The 12,473-nt window shown below is 48.5% G+C and overlaps 1 protein-coding gene across 20 annotated transcripts in view; it reads right to left on the reverse strand.

Moving 5' to 3' along the window:
* The window catches only part of CIT (citron rho-interacting serine/threonine kinase), a 2,264,529-nt gene that overhangs the window by 1,565,308 nt on the left and 686,748 nt on the right, over nucleotides 1–12,473 (reverse strand). The window lies entirely within an intron of this gene.

Consider the following 12,473-nt stretch of genomic DNA (forward strand, 5'->3'; position numbering starts at 1 on the left):
CGTGCCATTACTCCTTCCCACGCCGAATCCAGTGGGTATTCCAGCACCCTTCAGCTTCTCTAAAGCTCCGAACCTGTACCTGCAAGATAAAAGGGATAGTTAGTGCGCATCGTGAAGCAGGCTACAAGCGCTTACTTACGTGCTTCCAGGCGCTTCTATTCCTCACGCGGGTTCGATCCTCAACTCTCATCAGCCCGCCATCCGCCATCGCCGGAACCCTGCAAAACAAGAGATATCATTACAAAAGACTTAAGACATTTGAAGTGCCCAGAACTTACCGTTCGTGCAGTTAACGACGGACAGCAGTCCTCTGAGGTCAAGAGGCCTGCACCCTTATCCAGTGAAGAAACTGGTTACGGCACCCTGCCCCGAGGCAGATGGAGAGCTCGGCGTTCACTTACCTAAGGTGAGGGTGTTAACCTTTGGGGTTCTACAGGAGAAGAGAAAGGGAAGAGGAGAGAGGCACCCAATAACCCCAGTTCATTAATCCCATATTTTCTATCTGCAGACATCTTACTCTTCGAGTCAGACATACAGTGCACAGAGGTCCAGCCCAAAGAGCCAACTGTGTGTTACACATCACCTTTGAAGATACGGCATTCACCCAGTCAAGACCGGCGCCTCTGCGGGAATCAGGTGAGCGTTACACCTGTCCAGTGTTTCCACAAAAAGAGCTGGCGTAACCATCTTGAATTTTTGTAGAGGGAGGGAGAGATTGAGGGTGGAAAGGTCCAACACAACTCTCAGGCCAGCCTGGTTCTTCTTCTGTATGGTTAAAATCCTGGAATAGAAGCCCAAGCCTCGCTGGGAGGCTGGGACTTCTTCCACTACCTGTCTCTCGACGAGCAAGTGGATCTCTGCCAGCAGAGTTGGTGTCCCAATCTGTGGGAGAGGAGGGGAGGAGGGAGGAGAGTAAGGTACCGGTAGGTGCTACCCTGTGTAGACTATGGAGAGGATCCAGGGGTCCGAAAAATTCTGGCGCCAAAATTGCATATGAAAGGCAAGCCTCCCCCCCCTCCGGAGACACGTGGACCGGAAGGAGCGCGTCATGTCCTCTTTCCCTCTGAGGCTGCAGCGGAGTAGGGGGATTGGATAAATTCCCTTGCCCCCCCCACCCTTTTGTTGTTTCCTCTGGTGTTGACTAAGAGAACGGTCAGGTTGCCTGGACCTTTGTTCTTGGAAGCCCCAGAACCTGCCAAACGCCTGCCCCTTGTCAGAGCGCTGCTGTGACTGGGTGTAGGCCTTGGGTGTGGTCTTTGTAAGAATCGATAAAGACGTCACGGTTTGCGAGCTGCTGTTCTTTTTATCCAATTCTTCATCCGTGGTGGAGTGGAAGAGGTCACTGCCTTCGAATGGAACGTCCAATACGCGTTCCTGGACATCAGGATTAAATTTAGGAGCCTGGACCCGGGCCATCCTTCTCATGTCTGTGGCGATGCAGATGGGCCGGCAAGGGGTATCGATGTGGGCCACGGTGGACTCCATGATGTCCTGCGCTACCAGCCTGGCTTCTCCTTGGCCCACCTTGAAGCACGCTTGGCTCTGTGCCAAAGTTCTCGGAGGAAGTCAGTGATTTCCCACCAGAGCCTTTAGTTAACAGCAGCCAGCATGGCATCAGCGCTGGCTTGACGCAGGTGCAAAGAGGCGTTCAAGCACAGCTTTTTTCCATACGCTTCCAAGACTTTCTCCTCCTTGCCTAGCAGCTTCGAGGACGAGGTGGCCGAGGACGACTGAGGCTTAGAATAGCGTGAAGCCACAGTGATCACAGAAGAGTGTGGCTGAGGATGTGCCAAAAGCAAGAGTGTATCCCCCTCCATTTACCTATACTTGGCGTCTAGGCGCCGGTTGGTAGGCTGGGCAGAGTGTGGCTTGAGCCACCCCTTCTTGGCCAGGGTGACTAGGTCTTCCTGCATTGGGATCCCCGTCTTGGTAGGGGGTCTTAGGGTGAGGACTTCTGCCAAGAACCCCTCCTCGGGCTGCTCTACCTCAGGCTGAGGCAGGCCCAAATATTCTGCCAAACCTGCAAGGCGTTCGTGGAAGGCCCTGGCTGAAGATGGCGTGTCGGGGTCCTCCTCCTCGTCTGTGTCCACCAACGTGCTCACAGGGTCCAGAGCTGGTGGAGTAGTGCTGGACGCCATGGGCTGCGGTGTGGAGACCGGAGCCGGTGGCTGCTGCGGAGGCTTGTGTGGAACCACCTGTACTGTGGGAGGCAGGGAAGCCGGAATCGTAGGAGCTGGCTGGGGCAGCAGTGGCTGCGTTGGGGCCTGTGGCGCCAGATTCATGGGAGGAATGACTATGGGTGCCGATGGGGTGTCCTGGGGGAGCATGTCCCTGATGGCAACCCGGAGGATGACCCCATCTGGGAGGTTCGCATCAGACCTAGAAGCCTTTCAAAGAACCTGTCCTCGGAGGCTGTAGAGGTGGCAGGTGATATTGACGGAGTGGCTAACGGCTGCTGGGGCCGGGGCACACTCTGCCTGGGGTGCAGGGGGAACCTGCCCTGCGGTGCCGATGGATAAACTGTAGGCCACGTACCTGGTTGACACCAGTCCCACCTTGTGACTCATTCCTCCACCCGCTCTGCCAGAGGGGGTATCGGGTGAGCTGCATGTCCCGTGCCGAAGTCGTGACGCATGGCTCGCTGGAACCAGCCCCGCCAAAACGCTTAGTTAAGGCCTATCCCGCACCTCAGGTCGCGACCTGGAAAGCGTATTGCTGCATGAAGGCGCCCCCTTGGACATGATGCCGGTATTAGGGCGTAAGCCCAGTATAAAAACCTTGCAGTCCCTCAGCAGTGACACCGGAAGGATCCGGAGACCCCTTGGCCATGAGGTCGGTAGCTGGACTAGCCTCAGTACGTGTGCTTGTGCTAGAACCCGAAGGGTTCCTCCCAGTCCGGCGCTTCTTTGGGAAGGAGTCGCCTTTACGGGGTGCGATGGTAAATAGAGGACTTACTTTCGACCTCAAGTGATGTTTGACGAAGTCGTTTAGGTCCTCAGGAGGTGACTTCTGGAAGAGCTCCCTCCACCTAGCTAGCCTGTTCTTCAGTGCATGTGGAGTCAGAACGTAGCACGCAAAACAACCCTCCCAGCTGTGGTCGGGGCCCAAGTACCTAATTGAAAAGAAAAAGACAAAGCTAGAAGAATATCCAGGTAAGAGCGTGTGGTATTACATGGCCTAAACCAAACCCAGCAACGCTGGTGAATTCGGCCTGTTCTCGTCGATGCAGAAAAGGGGACTGAGGAGGGGGCACCGGTGGGTGGAGTCAGGCAAGCGCATGCTCCCAGGGCCGCGCCCAAGCGCCACTAAATTTAAAGGGGAAGAAGATTTTGTCCGGTGAAAAAGGGTTCCGTCTCCCGTCCCTCGCAAGCTATGTCCTTACAGTATGGAGGAAAGGGGACGGGACGTAAGAGTACAGGGCTATTAGAATCATTGTCAGGTTGTATGACAATTTGAATTTCAGCAACATCTTGTGAATTAATGGAAGAGGTGGGAAGGCATAAAGTGTTACATTTGACCAATCCAGATGTAGAGCATCTCCCAGGGACCGAGGACCCTGACATTGCCTTGAAGCAAACTGCGGGCAGAGTGTGTTGTGTTGGTTGGCAAAGAGGTCTACTGATGGATGGCCCCACTTCTGAAATATCATGTGTGCTACCGATGGTTACAGCTCACATTCGTGCGGAGTGGACTGTAACCTGCTTAGTTTGTCCGCCAGGATGTCGTTCTTCCCCTCTAGACGGGACAGCAACAAGATGTGATTTTGAATGCCCCAATATCAAATTTGTTCTGCTACGAGACACAGGGGCCGGGAGCGAGTCCCCCCCCCCACTGTTTGTTGATATAAAACATTGCAGTGGTATTGCCCGTTTGAATTTTCACCACCTTTCCGTGAAGCGAAATAATTTGGCTCTTAGTTTGAGGACATTTATGTGGTCCTTGCTTTCCTGTGAGGACCAAAGAGCGTGAGCTGTTAGGCTTTTACCATGAGCTCCCCAACCGTACTCTAAAGAGCCTGTTATGACTATTTGGGGAGGGGGAGGTTGAAAGGGAGATCCTGTTAGCAGGTTCTCTGGGGAGTTCCACCAGTGCAGAGAGTCCAGAACTTGGCCTGGAATTTGGATCTTTATTTCCTGGGGATCAGAGAGCTGATTTCAGTTGAGAGAAAGATGCCACTGGGTCATTCTAATATGGAGCCAACTGTATCCATTGTGAGGGACTGGGTTGGGATTTTGTCACATTTATGGAGAACCCCAGGTTGAACAGAGTATGGCAAGTAATTTGCAACTTCTGAAGCAATACCTTCAGACACTGGGCTTTGAGAAGCCAGTCGTCTAGGTAGGGATATAGATGGATTGCCTGCAACCAGAGGTAGGCTGTCACTGACCCCAGAACCTTTGTGAAAACCGTGGGGGCAGAATTTAGCCCAAAGGGTAAACATGTGAACTGATAAGGAGACCTTCCTATTGTAAATCTCAGAAACTGACGGTGGTGTTTGTAGATGGGGATGTGAAAATAAGCATCCTGTAGGTCTACAGATGCCAACCAATCGTTTGGATGTAGAGAAGCCAAAATCTGAGGAATGGTTACCACATGGAAAGTATCCAGAGACAGAAATTGGTCGAGGTCTGAAAGGACCAGAATTGGACAGATTCTCCCTGATTACTTAACGCGACAAAGATCCCTGACCTATATCCTCTTGGGGAACCAATTCTATCGCTCCTCGGAGAAGGACTTTTTGAATCTCTTCCAGGAGCTCCGGGGACGATTATTGGAGCTTTGGAGGAGAAGGTGGAAAAGCTGTGAGACCAAGACGGTTACCATGTTGAATAATATAATAATATTTAGAACCCACTCCTTAAGTAATGGTTTTCCAAAAAGGGAAGAAGTTGGAAAGCCTTCCTTCTACCGGGATGTATGCTCCTGGATGATGGTTGGAACTGGAGGCAAGTACATTACCTGGGGGGGGAAGGGGGGTGGGTTTGGGAGTCAAATAGACTTCTTTTGCTCTTGAGCAGAATAAGAGGCAGAGGGAGGGGCCAATTTATTCTTGGTTCTATACCGTCTCTTTTTGGTAGAGTAGTACGATTTAGCAAAAGTGGAAACCCCACTGTTGCCTTGTGTACGCAATTTAAATGCCTTGACGTTTTGGTGATATGGTTGTTTTACCGAGATGGAGCTGAGAATTTTAGCTGCTGTGACACTGGCCTTACATTTCTGTAGGACCTCATCTGTAGAGGGGTCAAACAACGTTTTGCCATCGAATGGAAGGTCAAGCACCTTCTCCTGGATATCCTGGTGAGGGAAGAGGCAGACAGATATGCGTGTCTCCGCATGCAGAGTGCACTAGTAACTGCCCTAGCAGTTGTGTCAGTTAGGTCTTTAATGACTAGAAGATGTTGCATAGGAGCATCTCTGCCTTGCGAGATCCAGAAAGGTAACTCGTCTGCGGCTTTCTGAGGTAGTATGTCGGTGAAGCGCTCCAAATTCTCCCAGTTAAGGATATTAAATCCCGTCAGAACTGTGGCAGTGTTAACCTGCCTAAGTTGTAAGGTAGAGGTGATGTAAGACTTCTTTCCTCGAGTCTCCCATGCTTTTGCATTTTTGTCAGCACTGAAGCTGGAGATGAAGGGCCTTTACCCTTTGTGCCAAGGGCAGCAGAGACTACTGCTGATTGAGCTGGAAGATTTTTCATGAGCATATGTATTTGTATTTATTTATTTGTAAAGTGCATCCTTGCCCAGAGGCATCCAGGTGCATAGTTACAAGAAGGTGGTTACAGGCAAGCCTAACATGTTCCCCTTGGGGGGCAGTCTTACAGAGAAAAGCAATGTAATTTACATTTTAGTGAAACAAGAAGTGACAAATCAAAACAATTTACTTCAGCGTATAACGAAGACTAGAGGCTAAATAAAGGCTGTAAAAGAGAGAGAGGAAGAGTGAACATATAAGAGTTGGACCCGGGAGAAAAGTGCTCAGAGGCTGCGGAGGCACCTATGATGCAGGTGTAGTCCGCTCATCAAGCTTGTGAAGCCAGCGTTTGGTGTCAGTTTTGAAGGAGTGGAACGAAGGTTCTGACCTGAGTGTGTATGGGGTGGTGTTCTATAGTTTGGCTGAGAGGACTGGGAAGCTAGATCCCCCCCCCCCCACAGATTGTAACTGGGAATAGAGAGTGTGTTGACATAGGCGAATTTTCAGAGGTCTGTGCACAACATGCTGTGAAAAACTGCTGGTCAGATAAGCTGGTGCCAAGTTATTCTGGGCCTTGTAGGTTAAGGCTAATGTTGTGAGCTAAATTTGCTGCGCGACAGGTAGCCAGTGGAGGTTGCATCTGATGTCTGAAATGTGGGATCTTCTAGGGATGTTGAGGGCAGACCTGATGGCATTGTTTTGTGTAACCTGTAACTTGTCAATGTTTATTTGGCTAGTCCCTAGGTAGAGGGCGTTACAATAGCCTTTTTTTGCCATGATTAGAGTTCTCGCTAAGATGATGCAATTATCAGTGTTCAGGAAAGATCTGCAGGCTGTGATGAGATTACAGGTATAGGCTGAGGCAGATGCTACGACTAAGTCTAAAGCTGCTGACAGATCGAGCATCTTTTAGGTTGGTTTCGGTGCCATGTCTAGCCGGATTGACGAAGGTAAGGTATTCTGGTGATAGGCCTATAGTTGGCAGGGTTGCTTGGGTCAAGGGAAGTTTTTTTATTAGTGGGATAACTCATGCGTCCTTGAGGTTATCTGGGACAATGCCCGAACTGACAGTTTGAAGGTTTAAGCTTTGTGATAATATTTTCCACTTCCACAATGGACAGCGGAGAGAAGCTAAAAGGTTTTAGTGGGCGTGAAGGGACAGGGAGGTCAAACAGTGGTTTGTTCAGTGAAAGATCGGTTAGGGTGTTCTTTTTGGCATTCATTTTCATTTGCAGTGTGGCTATTTTATCTAACAGTGCCTTTTGAATATTTGAACAACAGGCAGCGTCAGGGGAGCAAGTAACCAAGGGCACAACAGGCGACTCTAGTTCCTTGAGGATCTTGAAGAGTTCCTTCGTGTTAGACTGGACTTGCGTGATACGTTTATTGTAGACATCTTTTTGGCTGCAAGAATAGCTGCTTTGTAGGTGGAGGATGCCAGGGTGAGGTTATTTTTGTTGACAGGAGAGGGTATGTTTTTCCAAAGGGACTCAGCCTTTCTTTTTTCTAAGATGTGGAGTGAACCAGGAGTTCAGATGGGAACGAGGTTTCTGTTTACGCAATTTGAGCGGTGCAATAGTATCAATGGTTTTGAGCATGGCCTGGTTGCAAATGTCCACTAGAACTCTAGGGTCTGAGTTGATGGTCAAAGAGGTATTTAGAAGAGGGAGGATGGTAGGAGTTTCTCGGTCGTGATATCCTTTTTATTGCGTGTTTGAATGGCCGGGGCAAGATTAGGTTTGAGAAGTTGCGGGCTGGAGTTAATGGCAAAGGTTATTTTGTAGTGGTCTGACCACATGCAAGGGCTCATGGAGATCAGGTTAAGCTTATAGTTTAGGTCAGCCACCCAGTCAAGCGTGCAACCTTTGATGTGAGTGGGCTCTCTGATGTGTTGGGGAGGTCCAAAATCATTTAAAGCGTTTAGGTCGTCAGTGGCTTTGGGATCATTCGCATCATGGTAGCGTAGATTAAAGTCGCCAAGTAGAATGATCTGCGAATTGGGCTTGGTACTGGATGCAAGGATGGAGGATAGTATGAAGGGTTCATCCTTGGGCACCTTGTATTTATTGTCTAAGGCCTTGGAGATGTGGGGATCGGAATGAGGTTTTCCCCAACGAGCTAGAGCTTGCTCCATAATGGACAATAACATGGGCAGTGGAACCTCAGACTGCTGTGATGGCAGTTTCCCCAAAACACCAGCCGTTTCAGGTTTATCCTTTGGGAGGATTTCAAGAGCCTGCTTAGTGACAATGTCATGGAACACCTTGGAATGCTAATGAGTGGTGTCCTCCTCTGAATCTGAGTCCGTGTCCTTTGACATTTTCAGTTTTTTGGGTGGAGTAGCAGGGACCACATTGTCCACTGGTATCGGTACAGGGTCGGGAGTAGGGTCGACTGGAACCAATCCCTGAGGTAGTATTGGTGACATTTTGTCCTTGATGTGTTGAGCCAAAACTGTGAGGAAGGGCTCCGAAAGCATTGTTTCCAGCACAGTGTTACTGATGTTGTTTGCTATTTGGGAAGGGCTGGGTAGAGGTTCTTCCAATCTGACAGGGGAAGTACAAGAGTCAGACTTATTAAGTGGTTGGCTAGGATTATAAATGTTCAACACCACTGGTCGAGGCACCTGAATGTTGGTTAGAACCAGTTGGGGTGTATGTTGTGAAGGCACCAGTGTAGGTTGACCCAAATTGTCCTCTGACTGAGGAGAAAATTGATGGAAAATATGAGGAGTGTGAGCTCACACTGGAGTGCTGAACAATTGTTCTGGTGGAACAGTAAAACATTTGGAAGTGTCAAAGTCTTCTGAGTCATAAATTAAAAGTTGAATTGTCTTTCTGGCTCTCTGGTAGCGAGCCCAAGACAGGAGCCACAGGAGATTCTTCCGTTTAACAGGAGAATTCGGTAGTGGACTAGATCTTGAATGCGAGTGCTTACGCCTCTTATGAGAGGACTGAGGAGTTTTCCTCAGTACAGAGGAGTTTGCAAGCTGAACTGCGGTAGTTTAGGGTAAAACAATTTCTTTCGGTACTGAAGTACCAAAAATGTTATGTGCAGAAGCAGACTCGGCTTTGTCTGGTATAGGGGAATCGGAATGGACCGAATCGACCCCGGAGGCACGAGCCTCTTTGTATGTACCCTTGCCATGTAAAGGTGCAATATAGGGTTTTTCCGGTCCTGTTGTTATTTTGTCCCGAGTAAATAACTCTTCAAGTACCGGATGGGTCTTCTGTGACCCTTTACCACCTGGAGGTACTACCACTTTCCCACCCAGAGGTACTTTCAGGTGAATAGGCCTGGGGATTCCCCCTGAACGGTCCTGTGAAGACTCTGGAACTGAAGAGGCAGTCTACACTTGGGTACCGACAGCCGGTGCTGAAACTAGTACCTCACCTGAAGGTATAGTCGCCCTCTTACCGATCTCGCCATCCCTCCTGTTCCAAACAAAGTCTTTGGTAGTCTTTGGTCGCCTTTGGTACTGGTCCCAGCTCGGACACAGAGAGAAGATGAGTCCGCAGAGACCTCGGATGAATTCTACAGCAAAATATGCAGGTACTCACTGGGTGATGCATACCCAGACAGCGGATGCAGGCATGGTGTGGTACGGCCACTGAAAAATGCTTCCACCAACGGATGCACTGCTTGAAGCCTGTCGCATACGGCATGCGTAGATGGAGGAACCACAAATTGAAAAATGTTTTAATAAAGAACCAATCACTAGGGAAAAAAGGATGGACAGCCAAAGGAACGCCCCAAAGAGGGAGTCGCAGCACAGAAAAAAATTGCGACCCGCCCAGTAGGTGGAAAAACAGGAACTCAGTGGGGACCAGTGGTGACGGGAGGGTAAGGTGTGGGACTGGTGCACAGAAGGACGCACGCGTGACATAAGCCCTTCCCCTTCTAAAACTCTTAGTGACAGCTATCTTTTTTGAGCCAGCTTTTCCAGCCCGCCTGCGGATGCAGGCGTTCCCAACCAGTTGGGAAGGAGGGAGAGCCAGGACCACTGAGAAATATGAGTATATGAAATGCAGATATGGAGAAAACCAGTGAGATTGTTGCAACAGTCACATATGCAATTGTGGAAGTAAAAGAGGAATTGCTACCCAAGTCCTGGCAGCCGAGTAAACCAGGCAGTCGCAAGTGATTAAATTGCACAGGCAAGGGAGTATACCAGGCTGTTGCAAATCTACAGAAAGTCCCAAGAAAGGACTGTTTGTTGAACAAAAGAAGGAACCTTTGAAAGAAAGAAATACAAGACTAAGTAGCTTTCTAACTAACAGGATTATTGTGGGCCAAGAAAGACACAAAGAACTGTTAAACCAAGAATCAATTGAGTCAAGAATTCAGGGAAAGGGAATACACCTGTGGAACCAAGACTTGCTACTCTTGTTGAATTATTGTGTTGAAATTATTGCTCAAACAGCCAAAATCCAGGAAAAGGGAATTCCCCTGGAATGAAGATCTTTCTTTTGACCTTGGAATACTTTTGTATTTGAATTGAGAAAGAATCCAGGGGAAGGGCATTACCCTCTGGAACCAAGGTTCTTTTACCTTGGAGAACTTTCATGTTGCCGCTATTCTATTTTTCCTTTATAAACTCTTTTTGCCATCACCAGGAAAAAGACATTTCCATTTTCATTTTAAAATTTGGTTTGTAGTGTGAGGGTCCGGATAGACCATTTTGATTTTGACATCCTGCCATGGACAGATTCTTTGTTTTTGGTTTTAGGTAGGGAAGTTCCTCCTAGAGCAGGGTCAGAAGTGCATTTTGGCAACCTGTTTTATTTTAATAAATGTCTTTAACCTAAAACATGGCAACTTTGTGTCCGACTTTCATTTCGGACTCCCCACACTAGCCAAACACTATCTGAGTAATGTGAGTGAGCAGCAAGGCTTAGACTTAGGACGTGTGAGAGTGGTGAAGGGTTCAGTTAAGAACACACAGAACACTTCATAAAACAAGTTAGGTAAAATGTATACAAATGTATATTTAAGGGCGTAAACAGACTTATCAAGGAAGAATGCAAGGAACAACAATGTTACCAAAAGAACTGTGTTGCAGACAGCACCAGAAATCACTCCGAGTCTGTGATACAGTCCAAGGGTTTTTATTTTAAGTTTGTGGAACGTAGGGCCGTTCCCCTCTCTCTTAGCTCTTTTTGCATCCCTCCCTGGCCCAGGCATCCATGACTCCAAATTAGTACTAATGATCGGTAACCTCTACTTTCTCATTTCTGACTTGGGCTGCAGATGGTTACCCTAAGACATGGACTTTCTGAACTTCCTCAGGCTTCTTAGCTGTCCTTGGACTAGCCAGTTAGTATTTTACGGTAGATAGGAAGTGCCTTCGGTTTCTGGCCTGGTCATTTACACTCAAGTGTGCCTCTTCCCTTCTATCTTTACTGTTTCCTGCTCCTCCTTACTTCACCTGCCACTTTTCGGTCCCTCCGATGTCTCACTCCTCCTAGCTCTCGTCTCCACTCTGATGTTACGTCTCCTGCTACCCCTCTCCACTGTTCCCCCTCCACACCAATACTCTCCTTCTCCTTCCATTTCTACTCATCTCCCACTACTACCACCACCACCACCACTACTCTACTCTACTCCACCCACTATGACTCTCCTGTGACTCCTACCATTCTTCCCACTACTACTGCTCCTCCTCCAACTACCACCCTTCTCTTCCTCCTACCACCACCACTACCACTACTACTAAAACACCTATCTTCTCTGTACCAATCGCTTTGCATTCATTCCCTACACTAACCTACTCTACTCAAATGCCGCACACACACAAACGCACGCACACTGAAACTTCCACCAATTTCTTCTCCAAACCTCTCTACGATCACTGCATCAGTCTTCCCCCTACTTCTGACCTCACTTGAAAAAACCTCACTTGGTTGCTTCTGCCTTAAATACTCCTCCCCCCTAGCCTCATTGGACCGCTGTTTCTGGCCAATCCTGATCTCTCAGCCACCACTGGGGAGGGTACGTGTAATCCTACATTTTTAAAAGGGGGCAAAGCTACGTCCACCCTCTCCGTAGGGATTTCCATGGTGTTCAGGGAAGCTGCCACCTCTTCTTGAGCTGGAGTGCAGGTTTGGATCAGGGTTGTTAGATGTGCCTTTGAGATCCTGATATGCTCGGTGAAGAACGCTATACAGAGGATTGTGTGACTGTATCTTCTGTACTTCCGGTTCACCCAGTTTGCCTTTTCACTGAGCAATACTGCGTATGCTGGGTGCCTTGTCCATTGGTAGGGAAAGAGTGGTGAGCGACAGGTGTCTGCTACCTATGAAGATAGCACGGTTGGTGTTAGTGGACATTGGGTTGTCCACATTCGTACACTCCCCATGTGTACCAGACAAGCACACAGAGTTGATCTTCTCAGAAAATATATGGATTCAAAGTGTCACTTCACAGAAAAGGACGTGTGCAGTGAAAAAATAAAGATTCTAATTTTACTAAGGGGAACAGAGTGCTCCTTCTCTGATAGCCATAGGGACTGATCAGTGACCCCAAAATAGATGAGCTTAGCAAGAAATGTGAAGCAAAAAGACAACAGCAGGAAACGTTCAAGACAATAGCAGAAAGTGGGGTGTCCCATTGTCTTTGGTGGGAAAGCACCAAAACGAAAAGAAATTCCTAACCGGGTTGGAGGAAAAAGCAGGTTAATTGGCCATGCCTCCTTTCTTCTTCAGGGTATTGAACTCACTAAAGGCCTGATGAGGTATGTTAAAGAAGTCTCCCCAGATGGAGTTACATTGACACTTGAAGGT

Source organism: Ambystoma mexicanum, chromosome 10 (genome assembly GCF_040938575.1).
Source record: "Ambystoma mexicanum isolate Mex_15411 chromosome 10, UKY_AmexF1_1, whole genome shotgun sequence".
In the NCBI taxonomy this organism is placed as follows: domain Eukaryota; kingdom Metazoa; phylum Chordata; class Amphibia; order Caudata; family Ambystomatidae; genus Ambystoma; species Ambystoma mexicanum.